Source organism: Xenopus tropicalis, chromosome 6, assembly GCF_000004195.4.
Source record: "Xenopus tropicalis strain Nigerian chromosome 6, UCB_Xtro_10.0, whole genome shotgun sequence".
Lineage (NCBI taxonomy): Eukaryota > Metazoa > Chordata > Amphibia > Anura > Pipidae > Xenopus > Xenopus tropicalis.
Genome location: NC_030682.2, coordinates 81498303 through 81522634, shown reverse-complemented (window position 1 = coordinate 81522634; position 24332 = coordinate 81498303). Strand labels below are relative to the sequence as shown.

Here is a 24332-nt window from a genome sequence, read left to right as displayed (position 1 = left end):
TTTAAACAATTTTCCACTATAAATCTACCATGTGATGACTTCTCGTCACAGTACCCGATTTCAGAGACTTCTAATAAATATATATATATATATATATGAAATCGAGATATATATGTATATATGTAATTAGTTAATGCCACACTTCTATATAGCTACTGAACATATTATAAAATTGATACAGCTCTTCCTCGATAAGAAAAAGAGCAATAACAAAACCTCCCCATGAAACTGGCTAATCTAGAACAAATAATCCTTTTTTTAAATTTGTATTTGTCATCTTTCCCTCCTTAGCTAAGGAGCTAACTAAAAATTACTTTGAGGATAGGTTAAGAAAGCTGGGGGGCTGCTTCTATAGAAATTCATTATAAAAACAAAGAATTCACATTTTCTTTGTGCATTGTTTGACATCCTGTCACCAGTGAAGCCTAGCATCATCATGCTGAATGAAAACGTACATGAAAGATCTCACCGAGCAATGTACTTTATAAAATAATATATTATCTTTGGCAGGACAGTCAGTGATCCTTACCATGGCAGTCATAACAGAAACTTAAAGGACTTTTTTTTTTTTGCAGAACTAGAGTCCTTACAACTGAGCCAGACTTTGATTGACCTAATTCTTTTAAAACCCATAGGGCAGATATGATGTCAGTGGGATAATTCTTATTCATCTAAAGTAAAGATGAGTTCTTATCACCACCTTACTATAAAATGAATTTACTTAAATGTTGTAAGAGTTCATATAATATTAATAATACTACTATTATTCATCACTCTTACTAGGGTTATGGTTCTTTTGAGAAAGTAGACAAATAATGCACATCAAAAAGTGTACATTAAAGTGAACATATTGAATAATAAATCAAGCTATTGTTACAATTACATGATTGAACTAAAACAATATTTACATTATTTACAATTAAGGACTAATTCTACAATCTACATTATTGTTACCACCAGAGTAATAGAATAGAGGTCACCTTCTTTCTTCCAATAATGGTTTCCCTCTGTCTTCTAGCACCTCTGGTCTTCAGTCCTCACATGCTGTCTTGTCAGAGGCTTTTCCATCTCTTCACAGGCTGCCACCCAACTGTCAGGTGTCCCCATTTATAAAGGATTTCAGAAACTGTCCCCACAGCTAACATCCCAATTGATCATATGAGGGAACATAACAACTCCCAACTTCTCCATTGTCCTCATTCTGTTAAGTGAGTTTCTTGCATACACAAATGAGTTTGAGGCTCCTGTAGCAAACACACAGCCCAACTACCATTCCCAGTTAAACCCTTTGTTATGTATAATTTGAGTCTAAGGGGCACATTTACTAAGACACGAATCTGAACCGAATTGGAGAAATTCCGATTTGAAAACGAACATTTTGCGACTTTTTCATATTTTTTGCGATTTTTTTCGGCGTCTTTACGACTTTTCGGAAATTGTCGCGACTTTTTCATTACCAATACGATTTGTGTGAAAAAACGCGAGTTTTTCGTAGCCATTCCGAAAGTTGCGCAAAATCTGTCGATTTTTTCGTAGCGTTAAAACTTGCGCGAAAAGTTGCGCCTTTTTCGTAGCGTTAAAACTTGCGCGAACCGTCACACCTTTTAAGTTTTAACGCTACGAAAAAAATCGCAACTTTTTGCGCAAGTTTTAACGCTACGAAAAATCGCCAGATTTTGCGCAACTTTCGGAATGGCTACGAAAAACTCGCGTTTTTTCGCACAAATCGTATTAGTAACGAAAAAGTCGCGACATTTTTCCTAAAAAATCGCAAAATACCGATCATTACGAAAAAAACGCAATCGGACGCATTCGGCCTGTTCGTGGGTTAGTAAATGTGCCCCTAGGTGTGACTTGAAACAAACTTTCTGGACAATTGGTTTTCTAGTAAGCCTATTTTTACTCTGTGTAAGACATGGTAGCTATAAACACATACACATATACTGTAAACATAAAATAATGGAAAACCATGATGACCAATTTCTTATAACATGTTTTTTTCATTTTTTATGAAAATGTATGTGGAATTACTACAGTATTTACAGCTGCACAAAATGCTAATGTGTCTTTTTAAAATGATAAAAGGCTCATCAAACTAATAGATTCTTTTAAGTACAGTGCAAGTACTCAATGAACAGCCTCATTTTAGCAGAATCCCCAGTTCAGCTTGGGAGTGTCAGAATAGTTTAAAGTTTTTCATGCTTCAATATTAGTGAATTCTAATCCCTATTTAGCATATGGCTTTGGGAGTATTTGGAAAGACACTTGGCTATATTCCATTACTCTTATTTAAAATTGCTCTAATTAATGTGATAAGGAAAATCTTAGACCTAGTTTTGTGTGCTCTTCATTTAAGCAATACAGAAACAAATTTTATCAAGTATAAATATTGAAGTACAAAATACTTGTACAAATACAAAGTACAAATACAAATATTGAAGACACCAGAAAATTAAGTCCAGAATACAGAATCTCAAAAGTTACAGTGTTATTCAGTTTGTATTTAATTTTTTTTAAATTTATTTAGATTGTATCAGTTTATTATGCATAGATTGACTTCTAACCAGAGGAATATTTGTCAAGTGCAGGTACTGGCAAAGCAAAACCACACTAATATCAATCTGCAAACTAGCATTTTTATGTCAAAGCAGGGAAATATTTTACATAGTTACATAGTTAATTTGGGTTGAAAAAAAGACAAAAGTCGAATAAATTTAACCCAACATTTTTTTTTTTGATGCACAACATTCGCAATTTTTTTTCTGTAAAGTGAAATAGGACAGATCGCTCATCACTACAATAACATTGGATATTATTCTTGTTCAAGAAATTATCCAAGCCACTCTTAAAGGCATTCATATAATCTGCAATCACATCATCACTCGGTAGGGCATTTCACAGCCTCACTGTTCTCTACTGCTCTCACGGAGAAAAGCCACGTTCACTACTTCAAACAAAAGTTCTGTTTCTCTAGTCTAAAGTGGTGGCATTAGGGGAAAAAATTACTCTAATGTAAAGAGTAATCATGTCACCTAACAAGCTCCAACCTTGACAGTTTTCTCTAATAGTTTAATTGTTCCATCCCCTTTACCAGTTTAGTTGCATGTCTTTGCACTCTCCAACTCATTTATATCCTTCTTAAGGACTTTAAATGTTAATGCCTTTTCACTGTAGAACAACATAGTAAAATTAGAAACCTACAGGTAATATGCAGGATTTCCAGCAACATTTTGCAACTTAAACTTTTAATAAAAATATCAGGTTGTGTACGGTTACTTGTTACGTTACATATGAGGTGTTTAAAAATAAATTGGTCATATTGTGATATTTTATTCCATTAGGAGATCACAATTATTTGGCTATTTCAATGAACATATATTAGAGAAAATATATCAGGGAACTAAAGAAAGATACAGTGCAAGCAGTGTCAGACTGGCCCTCCAGGATACCAGGTGTCAGTGGGCCCTTTTGCCTCTAACTATTTGGCCAATTACATAGTCATTCCCTTTTTCTGTATGGGAAAATGAGATGAAAGGATAGAGAAAAAAGACTCGGATAATAAAGAGGTTGAGGGAGGAGAGGAGGAATAATAGTTTAGAAGGTGGGCCTATGGTCCAAGGTTTTTTGGTGGGCCCCTGGCATCTCAGTCTGGCACAGAGTGCAAGTAGAACTACTGTGCTCATAATCTTGTGCAAAAACTATCATTTGACTTCAGTAGAGCATTGTTATCAATTAAATATATTACACTGACATTTATAATCTCCTCCTAGTCTATTATAGCTTTACAATAACTATGTACTTTATACTACTTCGATTAAACTTTTTAAGCAAAGATGAAAGTGTATTTTGAGCAATACTATATATTTAATAGATGACATTGCAAAATAGGAAGTATTTTCTAGCTGTTTTGTAGAAATAAAGCTATTGTTTCTTCATTACATTCATTCATTTTTTCGAATATAGGCCATTGTATATAACTAAAACCAGAACCTAATTAAACTAATCAACTAACGACAAAATAAAAATATTACAAATGTTATTACTGTATAATATTGATTCTTTGCCATTTATAAATGTCATGCTATTAACAGTCTGCGGATATTCAAAAGTTCAGATTCTAAGCTCTTGATAAGGCAGCTGTGAATAGGGTAACATTGCAGTTTTATAAAAAGAGAATTTATCAAACTCTATATATAAATGAGCAGTGTTATCCTCGTATCATTTCCTAAAACAAATTAGCTCATTGTAGGTTTTATAGAAAAAAATTCTGACAATTAAAAAAATGATGTACAGATCCAAAAAAATCAGGCTCTAGTTTTTTTTTTCCAGCTTTCCTGCCAGTTGCTTTATTAACACAGAATCTTTCAGCTGTAATACAATTTTATCTTTAAGTCTTCATTTCCAATGTTGGATTGCAGTGTAATATAATTTAGACACTTTTGCACAATAATCTCTTTATGTAAGATAATAGCAAGATTACTGAAAGTTGTTTTTTAGTATTCGCACTGGTTTTACATCTGCCCTTTAATGTTCCTAATGGTAACCACACAAATCCAAAACAGGCAAAATTCTTACTGGAGAATGCATCTATATCAATTGGGCTGCTCACCCATGAGGAAAAACATTGCATAGTGTTACTTTAAATGTTCAATCTTCAGCATTCTTTCATAAATTATTTAGTAGTGATGAGTGAACTGCGCCCGCAAATTTTTCACTCATCGCTAATCAAGAGTTAAAGCTTGATGGAAGCAATAGTCCAGCAATCAGAAACAAAGAGCATGTACAACTAATCATAAGGTTTAAGAAGTCACCTACCACCTAAACTATATGTGGGAAGGGATATCATCAAGTCGCATCAAATAAGTTGGCAAAAAAATCATGCTCTGCAATAGCATGTACATTGTCCTATCTTGTTACATAAGCTCCTTTCCACTATGCTACCCCTGTTCTGCATTGATTGATGTGAAAGGCAAGGGGCAGATAATAATTGCTTCCATAGTTTTTTTTATTACGTTGATGAAACAGGCTAAGTCTTTGTTAGCTAAATTTTATGGTGGGTTAACGGAAACGATTGTCCACTGGCAGAGCAAAAACGTTTGCTTTTCCCAGCCATTAGCTATAAGACTTTGGCAAAGATAGGCTTGTCACCTTTAACCTTGGCAAAAACTAGACAAGAAGGTGGGACAATAAAATCATCAGAGCAGTGATATAGGGGTGGGGTCATGACATTTAAGGCATGTTGTTGACTTGTGGGGGTAGGTCCGTGGCATCATAGATGTTTATTGGCTGGATTATTGTTTGGGTTTTACAAGACTAAAACCCAAAACAACAGTTCAAACCCCAAAAGTCCTAATTAAAACCAAAATATTTGATTCAAAAGTAGTGAGATGGCAACCCTATCCATACAGTCTCAATCCCTGACTTACTGTTGTAGACATGAGGCCACCAAATAGTTCCCTACCACCTGTTTAAACACCAATGTGATATGTTCATGGGGCAAATGCAAGTTGCGGTGCTGGAACACCCCTGCCGACAGTTTTTGCACTTTGCATTATACCCTGCACTTAGATAAAAAGGGGTAACTCAGATTCATCGTGAAAATATGACAGTAAGGGGACTCCTCAGAAGCATGGGTATTTGTCATTGTTAATCAAAAATGTATAAGATGACCCACAGGGATAGATGCCGTTTAAATGGATTTCCCAAAGTCATTGCAAAATAATAATAGTATTTAAAAAAGCTAAACCAAGTGCTGAAGCTTATAAACTGACAATATATTTTTAACTTTGTACTGTCATCCTTATCTGTTGATTTTGCCATCCTTATCAGTGGATTTTGACCCTGTTATAATAGCAAAAGGATAATTTATTCCCCTTCTGTGTGTGCTACTGACCTATTTAGTAGGCAACCTGATTTAAAATATTGGCTGCATTTTAAAACAAAGTATATGAAATAGGAGTTTTAATGAACTGTGAAATAGCTGAATTATTTTAACTAATATTGTTTCTGAATGATGCTTAAAGCCCATATTAAATGTGTTTAAAAAGGCCATTTGTCTTCGTGGCAAAAGAGCATTTGAACACCAGTGCATTTTCTTATATCTTGATGAATGTATGCATGTTAGTTTCACTGTTCCATTACCTCTTTGTATAAAATGAGTGAGAACCAGTAGGGAATACCTGGCATACATTATTTTCTTGTATCAAGCAGATGACTGCAGGCTACCCAGTAGTTGGTGCATGTCTCTAAAGGCTGACTGAACAATTTATGATAATGTGACTTGATTGACTGGTATTAAAATGATGCATATAAGAATGCTGTTGGGTACAGATATTGATATGAGTATATATATTACCCTGTACAGTAACAAGTAAGGTGAATAATATTTCTCTTTTTTAATCTCTGACTGGGTTGTCTGTGTGTTGTGTGCTTTTGAACTTGTGTTCTGAATAAGTTTATGCTTGTTGCGTCCGAATAATATTTCCTTTTTTATTTTATGACAGCCCCTTAGGCCTAGTACAAGAACTGAACTTTTTTTTGCCCTTCATGTACTGTAGACTGTTAGCAATAAGTTGCTGTAAGACTGATATTCTTTGACTACAGCAATCTCTGGCTGCTTCATCAGTGTATTATGAAAAATGTAAAGTAGGAATTAATATTATAAGGATTTTGAAAGTATATTTGAATGCATGTTCAAAATATTTTTCACATACTGCATGTAAAGAAATAAAATTTTGATATTTTTATAAAGCAATTTAGGTTGTGATCTGGCTATTTAACTATGTTTATGCTTGTTCTAGCAGAACTGTGCATAAGATAAATATTCACAACTATGTTAGTTTTGAACAACATTTTTAGAGGTTCATGAGGGCCCTGAACATAAAGGTTACTTGTGACAATCATTAAAAGATTGCTATGCTAAGGAATCTATGGGGGTAATTTATCAAAGGTCGAGTTTCATCTTTTTTCTCAATTTGTGTTTTTGCCACTCAAATTCAAGTTTTAAATTGCAAAAAACAACGAAAACTCATATGTAAAAATTTCCCATGTAAAAGCTTGCAAATTTATGTAGAAGTCAATGGGAGTTGTCATAGGCAAAGTCAATGCATATTCTCAAACTTGAATTTTTTCAATTCGAAGAGTTATTTTATTTTTATATTCAAACAAGTTTTACTTATTAATAAATAAGTGACCAATATGCAAGTTAATTTGAGTACTCAAAAATTGACAAACAAGCTCATAAGTGTACCGTCACTCTCTATCCTATGTTGCTGTCCTCGGAACACCCTTATGTTTACCCTTTCTGACCATGTGATATTTTGGAAATACATAACTCATGAAAATTAATGCAAATGCAGAGTAAGCGCAAATCCATATGTACACTCGCCTATGTATGCCGTGGAAGAAACTCCTTGATAGGCTAATTAACATAATGTAACATAATGTTACATTACGTACACTCCTTGTACTTGCAAGGACAGGTATAGGACCTGTTATGCAGAATGCACGGGACCAAGGGTATTCCGGATAAGGGGTCTTTCTGTAATTTGGATCTCCATACCTTAAGTCTACTAAAAAATTAATAAAACATTAATTAAACCCAATAGGATTGTTTTGCATCCAATAAGGGGTAATTATATCTTAGTTGGGATCAATTACATGGTACTGTTTTATTACTACAGGAAAAAAAACAAAAGGAAATCAGTTTTAATATTCTAAATTATTTGATTAAAATGAAGTCTATGGGAGATGGGCTTTCTGTAATTTAGAGCTTTCTGGATCTGGTTTCCAGATAAGGGATCCCATACCTGTACCAACAGGAAGCATCAAAGCTATTGGTCAACCTTTTTTTGTACACAGTGAGCTCATCCACTAATGATAACTTTGGAAATACAACCAGCATTCTGCAAGTGGTAGAAGTTGCATCACGTGGCTCTACATACTTACACCAATTTAAAGTTTTTATTAACACAGTTGGCATTGGTGCACTGGAAGTGATGCCCTTTTCATGAAAATGATTACTGAAATTTTTATAGTGATAGAAAAAACATATTGCTTGATAAGCAAATTAACACATCATGGGCAATTGTGAGGAACACAACTTAGCGCACAACTGCTTTTACACTACAATTCTGAAAAATGTATTCTGCAGTATCGATAGTAAACAGGGTGATGTGCATACAATAATTGTACTTTGTTCCATGTGCTTCTTGCAGATTGGTTGGTTTAGAACAGTGATCCCCATCTAGTGGTTCATAAGCAACATGTTGCTCACCAACCCCTTAGATGTTGCTCCCAATGGCCTCAAAGTAGGTGCTCATTTTTTAATTTCTGGCTTAGAGGCAAGTGTTGATTGCATAAAAACCCAGTGTAAAGCCAAACAGAGCCTTCTATAGGCTACCAGTCCAAAAAGGGGCTACCAAATAGTGAATCATAGCTCTTCTTTGCACCCCCAGGAACTTTTTTAATGTTTGTGTTGCTCCCTAATTTTTTCCATTTGAATGTGGCTCACGGGTATAAAAGGTTGGGGTCAATGTTTTGGTCTAATTTAATATTTATTTTCCAAACTACTAAGTAAAAATGGTCTAAAAAGTAATAAAATTTAGGTTTCCACAATTTTACTTTGATTTAGGTGATGCTTTTTTTGTGGGGGTGGGGTTCAAGGTGATATTGAAAAAAATTATTGACCTTTGATTAATAAAACCACTTACTAATGTTTGAATTTTTTTTCCACTTTGGATTTTTTAGTGCTAAAAGTCACAGAAAAAAATGTTGCACATTTTTCAATATTTACTGTGTAACAAAATGGCTAAAAATCTGAATCTGAAGATTGGAACTTTAGAGGTTTTGGATTGTTGATGCTGCTTTTTTTGGGTGACAATTCAAAAATTTTCTTAGAATTTAAAAAAAAAAAGAGAACTGTTAGAGTTTCAGTTAGTGTCATTTGTGTAGCTTTGCCTCCTCTGGAAATCTTTTAGCATTATTTTGTATTGAAAACTTTACCAGCATTTTTTAACTGACTTCTATTGCATATTTTGTATTTAATTAGTGGCATATGGGTGTGTTTCATAGTACAGAGAAGTGCATATGGCTTCTTTCTATAAGGAAGAAAAAAAAATACAACAAAAAGTAAAAAAAACCTAAAACATACAGATAATAACCTATTTTCCTAGACAGAGATCACATACACCTCAGTGATAGAGTGTTTATTATTATTATTCAGTAATGTTGTCTTCTTAGAAAGACTAAAAAGGTTTCACACACAAGTTACATTGATAAGGTATAATTAACCAGCACTAAGTAAGGTTTGTGCCCTCCATCCGAATGTTAATTGTTGGGGGCAAAGTGTTTTCCTAAGCGGCACTAGTTCTCCACATAGTATCATATTCACTACAACTTAAGGTGGCCATAAACGGGCAGATTTCAGCTGCCAATTCAGGTCTTTTAGAAAGATTTGGCATCTTATCTGCCCATCTATGGGCACCCCCAATGAGCCTACCCGACCAACATGTGGCTTAAAATTGGGCAGATCTCTAGTTTGATTTTCCATTGGATTAGGGACCGCATCGCCGCATTGATACAACCCTCTGTCCAACGGCGCATATGCCCGCTGTTTTAATTCGATCGTCACTGATGAAAAAGGTGCTAACTTGCACCACAGTCTTAAGATTGGCACACATTGTATGATGAATAGTTTGTGGTGAGATTATTACTAGAGGCATGACTAAAATAGAGGCAGAGGCACATTTTGTATTGCATGGTTCACAAAATATATTTGTGTTACAGTATCAAACAGCATCAATCAACTAGATAAAAACAAAAGGGTATGCGTTGAAAAGTAAAGTAAAATAGCTCTACTTATTACTTATAATTAACATAAAGTTGTACATTATATTGATGAGGTTACTTTCTATCCTGCGAATGTCTGTACCATAGACAGCAGATTGAAAAGCACTGCCTGAAAACATTACAGTTGCAGTATCTGAAGTAGAAAGCAATATAAATGAATAAAAGTGGGGATTGATTGTCTTGTTTCTGATGGACAAGAGAAAGAAGGCTTTATCCTGTTGCAATGTAGTGCATTTGGAAAAAATAGGTCTTTTTTTCTGTAAGTACAGAAGCACAGCAAGGAATACTGTTTTGAAAATGAGAATTTTTCCACAGTATTATTACTTAATATTCACTGAAGTATAAATACAAATGTATGAAGGGGAATTAATGTAGCTAATGCTTTTATGTCAAAAAAAGCATTAAATACCTTTGTACCTCTTAATGTGTCTGATTGATGTTTTTCTGAATATATGAATTAAGTATTGTATTTTAATATATTGAGGGTGCTCTTTATTGCTTTGCCATAATATATTTAAACACTTTCATAATACAGTATATTTAAACACTATGTAGATACACTCTTTATTCCCTGTGGACACTCAGTATAGGCATGAGATCCTCCCTTTGTTTCTACTGATTTATGCTATGTCAGCAAGCAGAAATAAAGAAAAAATCCCTGCTCAAGAGGAAATATTGGATTTATATGACAAAACAGAAAGTACTGTAAATAGTATTTGTGAACCATTGCAGTTTGGTAACATTCAACTGTTGTGGCTCTGGGTGGATACATTTTAGAAATGTTTAAAGGGGATGTCCACCCAAAGCAAATTTAAATTGAATCAATTTTTCAATATACATTACTTTTCATTGAGTTACATTTTTTGTAACTGTGCTATTTAAAGATGTATATTTCTGCAATGTTTTCCCTGACTACTGGTGCCAACTAAACATTGTGCTGTCAGTTCTCCTGCAGTCAAGACTCCAATTCCCACAATGCCTATGATTAATAGACCCAAGGAAGGAGAGTAACAGAAGCGTGCAAGATTTTGTGGGAACTGGAGTCTTGGCTGGAGCAAAGAGGATTTTTGCTATATTATTTGCTACTATTATATTCAGAGAAGTAGTGAATATAATAGCAAATGACAGACAGATTTTGCTTTCTGTTTAAATTAAATTTACAAATAACTTATTGAACATTTTTAATTACTGTACAGTGGAAAGTTCCTGGAAATTTAATGTTTTATCAAAAAATTGTTCTTTTTTAGGAAATAAACATTTTTTAAACAAATCCTTAGACCAAAACCCCTTCAGAAACACACAAGAAAAGGTTTTCACGTGGTTTGTCTTGAGATAGACTGAACTGAAAGCATCCTGCAGCAAAATACAGTCCATGTCTGGGAGCATAACAGCCAATTAGGCCTGTAATGAAACTAAGTGAAGGAGAATGAATGGATCTAAGTTCCTTTTATGTATTTATGTTCAATGTAGACAGTAATATGAGTACCAAATCAAGTATGTAACAAGATGCAGTTTCTGGACAAAAGGGTAAAGTTACAAATGGAACATTCCATGTTAATTCATTTGGCACACATGGGCACTTCTATTCAATTTAAATGACCCTAAAGGGTGAAAAACTATCCAATGAAACCCAACATAATGTAGTAAAGGAACCACTAATCTGAATAAAGAATTCAATAAGAATTTTGGCTGTGGGGAGGTTTTTAAATTGGCATATTTTAGCAAATTTGGTTAGATAGATTCTGTGGTATACTGTAAATTTTGTTGGAGAAGAAAGCATAAGGTAGTGGTAAGCTTGTATTATTGAAAGTGAAATATGGCAGATTTTACCCATTACAGGTATGGGACCCATTATCCAAAATGCTCAGGACCTGGGGTTTTCCGGATAAGGGGTCTTTCCGTAATTCGGATCTCCTACCTAAAGTCTGCTAAAAACATTATTTAAACAGTAATTAAACCCAATAGGAATGTTTTGCCTCCAATAAGGATTAATTATATCCTAGTTGGGATCAAGTACAAGGTACTGTTTTATTTTTACAAAGAAAGAGGAAATCATTTTTAAAAATGTGAATTATTTGATTAAAATGGAGTATATGGGAGATGGCCTTTCCGTAATTCAAAAAATGGATTTCCGAATAAGGGGTCCGATACCTGTATCTCATTAGACTTCTGTGTTTGGCATTATTGTTGTAATCTAATCCAGCCCTTCTGAATACAGTATATCATATATTTTATCAACACATTTCACTGCATAAATGGGACAACACTTATTTAGCAGGTATATTTGCTTACTTAATGACATTAGCAAACAGAACCATAATAAATTCATAACAACTAACTGGCAATTAGTTTTAATCAATCATCTACAAGTTATAAAATGAAAGCAAGATCTCTTCAGTAGCTGTGCACCAGAGAAAGGCATCCTGGGGTCAACATTAAAGGCTGGATGCACATCACAGCTTTTAGTTTTGACATGAATTTTAGATATCAATTATCTATTAGCATTAAACTGTATTGTAGTCATTTAAACGGAAAAAAAAGACTTGTCAATCTGGTTCTAACTTTTGGCCCCCATGAAATCAACCGACAGCTAGATGATATAGAAGAAGGCATTAAAATTGTAATTAAGGATTAAATTGAATTAAATTTAAGCATCTGCAATGTGAAAACAAGTGTAAACAGCCATATAACGTATTAATTTCTAGTTCATGTTTATGTCTAATAAATACAAAGAGAGTTATCCATGTACATTGAGTTTACAGGTTGTTCTTTACCTTCCTAATGCCGCGACCCTTTAATACAGTTCCTCATGTTGTGACCACCAACCATAAAATTATTTTTGTTGCTACTTCATAACTATAGTTCAGTCAATACAGTTCATTGTTTTTTTTAACATACCTGTTACTATTACAAGGGGGCAGTGTTCACATTAACCACAGCTGAATATAAAATGACCGATTAGCATCCAGATTAAGTTTCTATGGTACAGATATATATTTTTTTTTTTTGCAGTAGTTGATGATTTTACAGTACATAATTTTACATTTACCCAGTAATTATAATTCATGAAGTGTCGTTTTATCTCCAATACTGCTGCTTTCTACACAGTAGCTGTTCTCTACACATGTGTGACTGGTCCGCATAAGTACATTATGGCACCAACCCTGTCTCATACACCTGTATTTGTACGGGGTGTATGTGATGGGGTTGGCGTGATGATGTCATTACACCGGGCACTCGTATGTGGATGTATCTGTATGTGGACGGAGATGCCTGGAGATGGTTAGAGGAGGGGTGTCTCGGTTCCCAAGACCATCAGAAATATGTGTTTTCCAATGGTCTTAGGAGACCCCTGTGAAAGGGTTGTTCGACCCCCAAAGGGGTCGCTGCCCACAGCTTTCTCATAGTGTTTAGGAAAGGGATAGATTTGTCTCATAAAAAGGGGAAAAATAAGGGAACAACATTATTAACAAAAATTAAAAAAAGGAAATACCAAGCAAAATAAGTGTTGAAAAGGATGGATGGATAGAAAGAATATCTAACTAGAATAAGATCTTTAATATAGTTGTGCAAAAGAAAAACAATGACATTTAATAAAAATAGAAACATCAATCTACATTGTAAAGAACAGAGGAAATCTACTCAGAGGATGGTAATCATTGGGAAATGAGTTAAAACCATGCAAAACTCCTAGGAATGTAGATAAGTAAGGAAATTATAGATGCTATGTAGAAAGAGAGAAGATGGTCCAACCATTAGGACCTCTGGAGGCAAAAGAGAGCTTGTAGCTTCCCTTAGGTGACGGGAGCTTCTATAGCAGAATCAGCACAGTCAGTAAAGGTAGAAGTTCCATGATACACCAGAGAAAAAAATGTGCATAAAAATATGCTGTATATTTCTATCGTTCATGGCTGTTAAGTCTTAAGGGACAAATAAAAATGCCTGGGAAGTCAGAATATCAAATTTGGGGTGTAATATAAATAGAAAAATAAAAGTAAAGCCTTCCGGTTTGTGCCTGTATGTTACCCAACCACTTAGATTGTAAGCTCTACGGGGCAGGGACCTCCTTCCTATAGTGTCTCATACCACATGGCACTTATATATATATATATATATATATATATATATATATATATATTTATTGTATTTATTTATTATATCACTTGTCCTCCCTGTGTGTAATTTTGTATTCTGTGAGATTGTACAGCGCTGCGTACCCTTGTGGCGCTTTATAAATAAAGTTATACATACATACAAGAGAATGCAGAAGAAAAAACAGCAATAACAAAAACACTTTTTAATATAACAAAAACACAAAGGTTGAAAAAAACATTAATAATGTATAACAACATACCCCCTTCAATTTTCTCTTTCTATTGCTGTGATCTACCCAGCAATGATGAATTTATGAGGCACCACTTTAAATCACCTAAAAGTCTGCAATAGATTTACAATTTGTTTTGTTACTGCAATTAAAATAGACATGTTAATGTAAGGGAACACATAAATTTACGTATTATTTTTCCCTTTGACAACTGCCAAAGTATTAAGTCAATACTCTGTTAAATGTTGTCATTAATGCAGTAGGAGCTTATTAATCACAAGGTAAAAAAAGACAATCCTCCTTAAAATCTTCTATGAAAAATGTACAAGTGTATTAGTAAAGAAAAAAATATATATATATATAGCGAACCCAGGGTGGCACTCTGCTTCAGCTCTTACCTCGGGTGCAAGGTAAATGATTTAAATATCCAAAAAAAGACCACCAAAACCGAGTTATATTCCAAAAAGATCAATTGTGTATTAAAAATGCATGAACAGCCAACGTTACGTTTCAGTCCCCATATATATATATATCTTTGACGGCACTCCATATATAAATCCCTATATGGCCAGTTGAAAGCACTCACAGCTCAATGTAGTTCAAAAAATTTTAAAAATTTTATTGCTCTACACTTACATCAATGCGTTTCGATCCACCAGGGATCGTTGTAAACAAACATCCTGACAACGATCCCTGGTGGATTTTTTTAATTTTTTGAACTACATTGAGCTGTGAGTGCTTTCAACTGGCCATATATGGATTTATATATTTATATATGGAGTGCCGTCAAAGATATATTTTATATATATATATACTGTATATAAACATGCAAAAAATAAATGGCCCACACACATGACTTAGTTGGAAAAACAAAGGTGCTATTTATTTAAACGTCAATCTAATGTTTCAGCTGCTTCCACAGCCTTTCTCTCACTTTGAGAATTAACGCAAATATACTTTTAGTGAATTGTGCATTAAAACGCAAAAAATAAGACACGATAAAATTTTTAATGCATGCTATAAATAGCGCTCGTTGTATCGCACTTTAGTGAATCAACCCTAATGTGTAGAGTAAGTGATGCTCCTGGGGCAGGGTATACAATAATGTTACAAGTTGTGATGCTGGATACTGGGTAAGGTCAACCACCTGCCTGACTTAATTCAGTTGGCCAGTGAACAGGGGTTAATGACACAAAACCCATCCAATCATATGTCAATACATTTTACACTGGTTTATCTGTCAATTACATATAAGAAAATATTGTTCTTGGATACTGACCAGCCTCGTTTCACTTGCCCAAAAACAGTCAGTGCTTAGTGTCCGTACTAGTAAAAGATTTAGTGATACTGAATAGATTCGGTTACAGTATATGCAATCAAAAGGTGACCAGAAATGTTATATGCTATGAAAAGTAAGGAATAGAGCAGGAGACTATCATACCCAAGTGGAAACCAAGTGAAAGGAAAGACCGGGAAACGAATGAGTAAAAGAGGAATAAGTGAAATAGAGAATAGATAAACTGAAGAGTAAAAGGTACAATTAGATTAAGATTAAACCCGGTCAGATTGTCAGAATTGTAACATCTGTAATCAATAGAAAGGAGCATAGGAAATCAGTCCAGGAGGACTGAAAGTATCAAGGCGATGAATCCACTTGCATTCAGTATGAAGTAAAAGTTTCTCACAGTCCCCACCTCGTAAAGGGAAGGGGGGGGGTGACAAAGTCAATGATCAAGGTTCTCAAACTGCACAGAGAATGTTGCAATTCAAGGAAATGTTTGGCCATTTGGGTATCACCTTTGTTGGTAGTCAGGGTAGTACAATAGCCAAACGATGGTTTGCCATTCTGTCTTGGAAGTTTGCGACCATTTTGCCAAGTCACACAGGCATTTGATGATATAAACAATAAATTTAGTGGTACAAGTCACTCAATGTTTAATACGAATTGCTTTACTGAAGTGTGGATGGTTAAATGAAGGGCCCATAAGCATTTGCCTGCATGTGGTACAGTCAGCTCGGAGATAGCACCCTAGCTTAGAGGTAGGCAACTATGTGGGGTTTTGGTAGCATTGTGTAGGATTGGTTTTAATGAGGAGATTTCTCAGGTTTTGTCCCCTCCAATAAGCCACCTGTGGTAATTCTTTGACGATAGGAGGAAGTGTTGTATCATGAGCTGTTCTCTGTCAGTATTGTCTGTATATGCTGCATAGAAGATGAGGAGGATCGCATGAGGTGTGATATAAGAGGGTATTCCTGACATGAGTTGTAGTCTTAATCTGTGTGCCAGTGACAGACAATTGTAAGTCTAGAAAGGAGATTTCTTTGGTGTTGCAACCTGCGGTGAACCTGATGGAAGTGGCAAGAGAGACCATATGATGAAGCTGATCCTCTCCAGAGGAAAAGTAAATCATCGATAAAGCACCAAAATTTGTAGATATGTGTTTTGTATGTGGTAAAAATGTATAATTGCTCATAGTGGTCCTTAAAAAAATTTACAAATGAAGGAGCTACATTAAATCCCAAGATGGTTTCACTTATCTCAAGGAAATAACATAGTTCAAATTTGAAATAGTTCAATTTTAGACATAGATTCAGAATTGTGATAAAAAATTCTGTTTGGTCGTGTCAAATCTGGAGTATGCGTTCCATACCACTTCTATGCCCTGGTCTTTTTGAATAACCGTATATACGGATGAATCACCTATAGTGCCAATTATAGTATTCAGAGGTAGAGGTGTAGCTTGTTTCAACTTGAAGAGTAAATCTCATGTGTCGCTGATGTATATGGAGGAATTGTGGACAATTGGCTGCAGATAATCTTCAACCTTTAGCCATATATGTTGACTAATAGGGTTCTGTGCACTGCCAATTGGTCGGCCAGGGGGAGATACAAAGTTCTTGGGAATCCTGTGGAGTGGGTTAAGGATGTGACATACAGGATGACATTGTGTATATATATATATATATATACAGTATATATATATATATATATATATATATATATATATATATATATATATATACATAGGCATGGAGTGACGGCACGTACAGGATTTTCAAAAAGGAGTCGCAGGGATGCAAAATAATAATCAGAGGTTTATTGGGACCAACATTCAGTTCCACACAGGAACTTTCGTCAGGGTATCCCTGATGAAAGCTCCTGTGTGGAACTGAAACGTTGGTCACAATAAACCTCTGATTATTACAGTATTTTGCATCCCTGCGACTCCTTTTTGAAAATCCTGTGCGTGCCGTCACTCCATGTCTGTATAATTAGCTTTTGCACAGGCACCCAGGTATCATCAGTGCTTTTGGTGTGCAGCTTCCTAGCACCTAGTATTTACACACATATATATATATACAGGTCCTTCTCAAAAAATTAGCATATTGTGATAAAGTTCATTATTTTCTGTAATGTACTGATAAACATTAGACTTTCATATATTTTAGATTTATTACACACAACTGAAGTAGTTCAAGCCTTTTATTGTTTTAATATTGATGATTGTGGCATACAGCTCATGAAAACCCAAAATTCCTATCTCAAAAAATTAGCATATCATGAAAAGGTTCTCTAAACGAGCTATTAACCTAATCATCTGAATCAACTAATTAACTCTAAACCCCTGCAAAAGATTCCTGAGGCTTTTAAAAACTCCCAGCCTGGTTCATTACTCAAAACCGCAATCATGGGTAAGACTGCCGACCTGACTGCTGTCCAGAAGGCCATCATTGACACCCTCAAGCAAGAGGGTAAGACACAGAAAGAAATTTCTGAACGAATAGGCTGTTCCCAGAGTGCTGTATCAAGGCACGTCTGTGGGAAGGAAAAAGTGTGGCAGAAAACGCTGCGCAACGAGAAGAGGTGACCAGACCCTGAGGAAGATTGTGGAGAAGGACCAATTCCAGACCTTGGGGGACCTGCAGAAGCAGTGGACTGAAATGGTGTGTGCAGGAAACGGGCTACAGGTGCCGCATTCCCCAGGTCAAGCCACTTTTGAACCAGAAACAGTGGCATAAGCGCCTGACCTGGGCTACAGAGAAACAGCACTGGACTGTTGCTCAGTGGTCCAAAGTACTTTTTTCGGATGAAAGAAAATTTTGCATTCGGAAATCAAGGTGCCAGAGTCTGGAGGAAGACTGGGGAGAGGGAAATGCCAAAATGCCTGCAGTCCAGTGTCAAGTACCCACAGTCAGTGATGGTCTGGGGTGCCATGTCAGCTGCTGGTGTTGGTCGACTGTGTTTTATCAAGGGCAGGGTCAATGCAGCTAGCTATCAGGAGATTTTGGAGCACTTCATGCTTCCATCTGCTGAAAAGCTTTATGGAGATGAAGATTTCATTTTTCAGCACGACCTGGCACCTGCTCACAGTGCCAAAACCACTGGTAAATGGTTTACTGACCATGGTATTACTGTGCTCAATTGGCCTGCCAACTCTCCTGACCTGAACCCCATAGAGAATCTGTGGGATATTGTGAAGAGAAAGTTGAGAGACACAAGACCCAACACTCTGGATGAGCTTAAGGCCGCTATTGAAGCATCTTGGGCCTCCATAACACCTCAGCAGTGCCACAGGCTGATTGCCTCCATGCCATGCCGCATTGAAGCAGTCATTTCTGCAAAAGGATTCCCGACCAAGTATTGAGTGCATAACTGAACATAATTATTTGAAGGTTGATTTTTTTTTGTATTAAAAACACTTTTCTTTTATTGGTCGGATGAAATATGCTAATTTTTTGAGATAGGAATTTTGGGTTTTCATGAGCTGTATGCCACAATCATCAATATTAAAACAATAAAAGGCTTTAACTACTTCAGTTGTGTGTAATGAATCTAAAATATATGAAAGTCTAATGTTTATCAGTACATTACAGAAAATAATGAACTTTATCACAATATGCTAATTTTTTGAGAAGGACCTGTATATATATATATATATATATATATATATATATATATATATATATAATATATATATATATATATATATATATATATATACATACACATGAGACATGAAATACTTTTTTTCCCCCTTAAAGGACATGCAAAGCCTACATGTGCCTACAATGTATATCAGTTGGGCACATCTCCCCCACCAAAATGGCATCATTTGTACTGCATATATCTGCTCCATTTGCCAGCACCATCACATTTTCCTAAAGAAAATAGCAGCTTTTACCCGATGGCCATTTTCCCTCTGATACATAATCAGATACATTTAAATCTGCAAACAGCAAACACACACAAAGACTCTTATTCAGCATACATTTAATCAAGAATACAGGTTTGCACAGGCAGAACTGTCTTTGATAAAAGTTCTGCTTTGTTTGAGCTGAGCTCAGGAGAGGAGGTTAGGGAAAAAAATTGAAGCAGGTAGCAAGAACTGAGTTTCTATGGGAAACAGCAATGCCATCTATTCCCTGGCTGCTAGATTGGAGGGTGTGTTTAGTAATCTGAGCTGAGAACAGCTGAGCATGCTCACAAGCCAGAAGCAAATTCCTGAGGGAGGGGGCCAAGTTGGTTACAGGATGAGAAGGAAATCTATGTGATTAAGGATGTTGCAGCCTTACTATTAAGCCTTACTAGTAACCTGGACAACCAGTGTGGCAGGTATTGAAAGAGGCTGTTCACTGATTACATTTTTGTGTGTGGGGTTTACATGTCCTTTAATTTTATGTAGTGAGATGTTAACATTGCACAAAGTGAAATCACTTCATAATACTTCCAACATCCCAAAGAAAACAATAAACAGTTGTATAATAGTATATTAAGTCAACAGGCAAACATTAAGATATAATGACAGAAGAAAGCCTTGATAAAATATGGAAATTTAGCATAATGTTATGTTTGCATTTTTATCGCTTGATTTTTGCTCTACATTAAAATGAGAAACTTACAAAGCCCATCATTAGCTTGTTCTCATGATACCAAGATTGCAGTTTCTTGCAAGAAAGTAAAAGAAATTAAATACTATTATAATAATTTCTATGGCTACAATTGTGAAAATATCACGCACCTGTTTGCAGGAATAAAACATGATGTAGCTGAATTGTTTACAGTACTGTTTATAAATGAAAGAGAAAATGATTTATGTCTTTCCATAGTACTAGTAAAGTGCCTAATTTGTTTTAAGGAATTATGTCAGCAAAGTTATAAAATTAAAAGAAAATAAAATGTAGTGCAACATATTGCATAAAGATATCGCTATGACTCTCAAAAGTAGGCAGCCCAAACATAAACAGAGACCACAGAAAATTGTTTTGGTTAGAATCAGTCTTGCCTGTCAGTAGGACATTGGAGGAATCAGTTATAAATGGAGGTGCAGGGTGCAAAGTGTTTAAAACAAGGTGCCATGTGTTTAACACTTTGCATCACAGGTGTAGGATTATGTTTTAAAAAACACAGAGTAAGGACCTGTGCTTTTTGCAACAATACAGCTGTGTTATATTTAAAAGGGGAGAGGCAGGGTTATAGGTGCATAGGGGTGCAATTTTGCACCCCTTAGTGATCTAGCACTTGCATCCCAAGTCTTTGTAAATGGCCCCTTGGATATTTAGGCAAGGCAAAAACCTACAAGTTAAGCCAATAACAATTACATAGCAAAGGAAAGTAAGTTAACATTATTTGTGTGTCAAATACTCTTAATATTACCATCAGGCTAATGCATGGAGGAATAAAAAAAGAAATTAAAGTCTTTTTATTGTGTTATTTAGTACCTTAAAATGCCTTATGCTTATATGTATACCAGTTAAACAAATGCTTGGCGATGAAACGTGATCTTCAACAAACATCCAATATCCAATTAGTAAAACTTACAAAGCATCCAGTATAGGTATAACACATAAACAAATAGATGGGTTCAACTCAGTCCTTCAATTTAGTCCTTATGCTTATAGTTGCGGTCATGGGAGCAAAAACAAAGAGCAAGATGAAACAGAGCTATTAGGATTATTATTGGAGGATTTTGCAGTTTCACAGAGCACAGATTGCATAGAGTTTATATTCTGTTTCCTGTCCCGATTACAGGCTGGTTAATTGGCTCTCAAATTGACAGTGTGTGAGAGAGGAAGAGAGAGAGAATGTTGAACAAATCAAGCAAAATATGTCAACACTGTTTAAATTAATGTTTTATCTGAATTTGCATGAAGAATAGGAAGCCATATTTACACCAAAGAGCCAAGGTTCTTCTTGCATTCATAGTTACACTGGTTATGCTATAGCTACATTGAAAAGTGTTGCTAGGCTACAAGGTAAGCCTTGACAATTACATGCAGTCCCCCCAGACTGAATACACAGAACAGCACAGCATACTTATCTTGATAAGCTTATGATAGGTTTATCTGGTATTTTTCCTACAACTCATCTACCATATCTAATATCTACTTGGTTTGTGTTGGTTTTGTTTAATATTTCCTTAATTAAAAAATAAAAAACATACGTATAAGATCTATTTTTCAGAATGATTGGGACATGGTTTTCTGTATAAGGGATCTTTTTGTAATTTGGATCACCATACCTTAAGTATGCTAAAGATCATTTAAACATTAAATAAACCCAATAGGATTGTTTTGCCACTAATATGGATTCATGTAGCCCAGTTACTATCAAGTACAAGGTACTGTTTTATTGTTACAGAGAAATAGAAAATCATTTTTTAAATTAGAATTATTTGCTTGGACTCTATGGGAGATGGCATTTCCATAATTTTGAATAAGAGATCCCACACTGTATATGGGTCATTGAATTTCTTTTATAAGATAGCATTTTAAAGTTAAATATATTGTAAATGTGAAAAGCATTAGCACATTTGTTAACTGAATCTGAAAATAAGGATACAATGTAAAAAATTATCTATTCTTAATGTTTTTCTTTAAGGTTTCCCCACTTGAAAATATTTTTGTAATATGACAAAATATATGCTCTTTTTTATTTTGGCAGAAATCAATTTAAAAATCTCTTCCCTGAATAAGGAAAAATGACACATAAAGATGCTTTAACATTCTGAAAAGGTATGGTAAACTTTTAATGCAACTGTTATATATCTGTTATATAGAAATTACTAATAGAAAATAAGAATCAAGACGTATTTAGCACATGGGAAAATGTTTCCTTCTGGTCTCTAAAACCTTGCCTAAAAACTTTCAATAGGAGCTCAGAGAGATTTGTTACATAGACCACAAGTGCTTGTTCTGTTGGAACATAAATTCTGCCATTAACCTTCAGTTCTGCTCATAAGCTTCTTTTAGTTTATAAAGAACACTTGTATCTCCTTTTTTTCTAAATGGACAGAGTTAGGTTGCCAATTTGACCCCTTCAGACTTATCTGCACATGTATGTGTGCATGTATGGACCCTCCCTGACTTCTTCCCTGATAGATATGTGGCCAAAATTCAGCAAGACACCAGGCAGGTTTAAAATCCTGTCCATGGTCTTATTCAGACATGGCCTGCTTTGGCCTCCATTATGATCTAGTCTTTGGCCGGGGGGCAAATTATCTTATCAGCCTGATACGGCCCAACATGTAGGTGGCCAAGTCAAGCAAAGATTCAATCAAAGGATGATCTAAAGCAGTGCTGTCCAACTTCTGTTGTACCGAGGGCCGGAATTTTTCCGACCTACGTGGTGGAGGGCCGATAATGGAAGCCAGTTTTGACCACTCCCCTTTTTGAAACTGCACCCACTTGAAACCACACCCATGTTATCACATGACCATACCCATATTAATGGTTGTAGTACAGCAAAAACCTGCCATACTCTGCCTGCCCTACCCTGCCTTTGTGCCATACTCTGCCTTCCCTACCCTGCCTGTGTGTGCCATACTCTGCCTGCCCTACCCTGCCTGCGTGCCATACTTTCACTGTGTGTGCCATTCTTGGCTTGTTTGTGCCATACTTGGCCTGTGTGTGCCATACTCTGCCTGCCCTACCCTACCTGTGTGTGCCATACTCTGCTTTCCCTACCCTGCCTGTGTGTGCCATACTCTGCCTTCCCTACCCTGCCTGCGTGTGCCATACTTTCACTGTGTGTGCCATTCTTGGCTGGTTTGTGCCAAACTTGGCCTGTGTGTGCCATACTCTGCCTGCCCTACTCTGCCTGTGTGTGCCATACTCTGCCTTCCCTACCCTGCCTGTGTGTGCCATACTCTGCTTGCCCTATGCTCACACACAGGCAGCCTACAGTGACACAATGCTGGCACTGCTCCTACAGTCTGCACAATAACTATATATTAAAAAACTTTTTAATTGCAGTACCACCTCAGTATATGTTCTTTTTGAAGTATGCAGGGATTATTTGTGGGTTTCTACTGCTCCTGAGGTGTGAACAGGGGAACAATGGGGGTGATTACAGCCTGAGCCTGAGGTGTGAACACTGCAGGGGGTGGACAATGCAGAGATTAAAAGGTGTGAACAACACAGGGGATTACATGTTTAAACAATACAGAGGGATTACAGCCTGAATCTGAGGTGAGAACCATGCAGGGAGGGGACAGTTAATCACAGTACTGATACCATTTAAAGCTTACACAAGAGTAAGCCATCAAAGCAGCCAGACAGGTGGGGGGCCACACAGAGGGGGGTCGCGGGCCGCCAGTTGGACAGCACTGATCTAAAGGGTGAAAACGCTTCAAAACTTTAAAACCAATGACCATTGTTCATGAGGACATTGTCCTGAGGAAGACGCCCCTTTGTGGTGTCAAAACATTGACTTGAATAGAGTAAGCTTTTTTTTATTTTTATGTGTGTGGGAGGAAAGGAAGGAAAAAATTTCTGTCTAGTCCCTTTTCCTAAAGTTTAATAAAAAAAAAAAACTATAAACTTTAAAACTTTATAAAGGTAAATGCCAATGTGCCCAGAGCACAAATGATTTATATAATTTAACATAAGTATTGGGTAAAGTGCAACCATCTACTAAAAAGAAAAACCTCAAAAAAGGGACATATTGAGCCTTCCAAAAAAAAATGCATCCTAGAGGATTTGCCATATATTTGTGCAAATATATATAAGGTCACTGTAAGCATTTGTCTAATCAACATTTTTTCAATAGGACCATGAAGAGAATACAAAGACACTTTGATACTAGAAAAATTGAGATTTTACAATGAAAAATCTACATTTATACAATGGGAAAAAAAAAAAATTTATGATGGTACTTTTG

General features: G+C 35.7%; 1 protein-coding gene across 1 annotated transcript in view; it reads left to right on the top strand.

The window, feature by feature from the left end:
• The window catches only part of cdh12 (cadherin 12, type 2 (N-cadherin 2)), a 410646-nt gene that overhangs the window by 90081 nt on the left and 296233 nt on the right, over positions 1 to 24332 (top strand). Inside the window, exon 2 of the mRNA XM_018094961.2 lies at positions 22116 to 22186. The gene's annotated coding sequence lies outside the window, so the exon portion shown is untranslated. The remainder of the gene's footprint in view (positions 1 to 22115; positions 22187 to 24332) is intronic.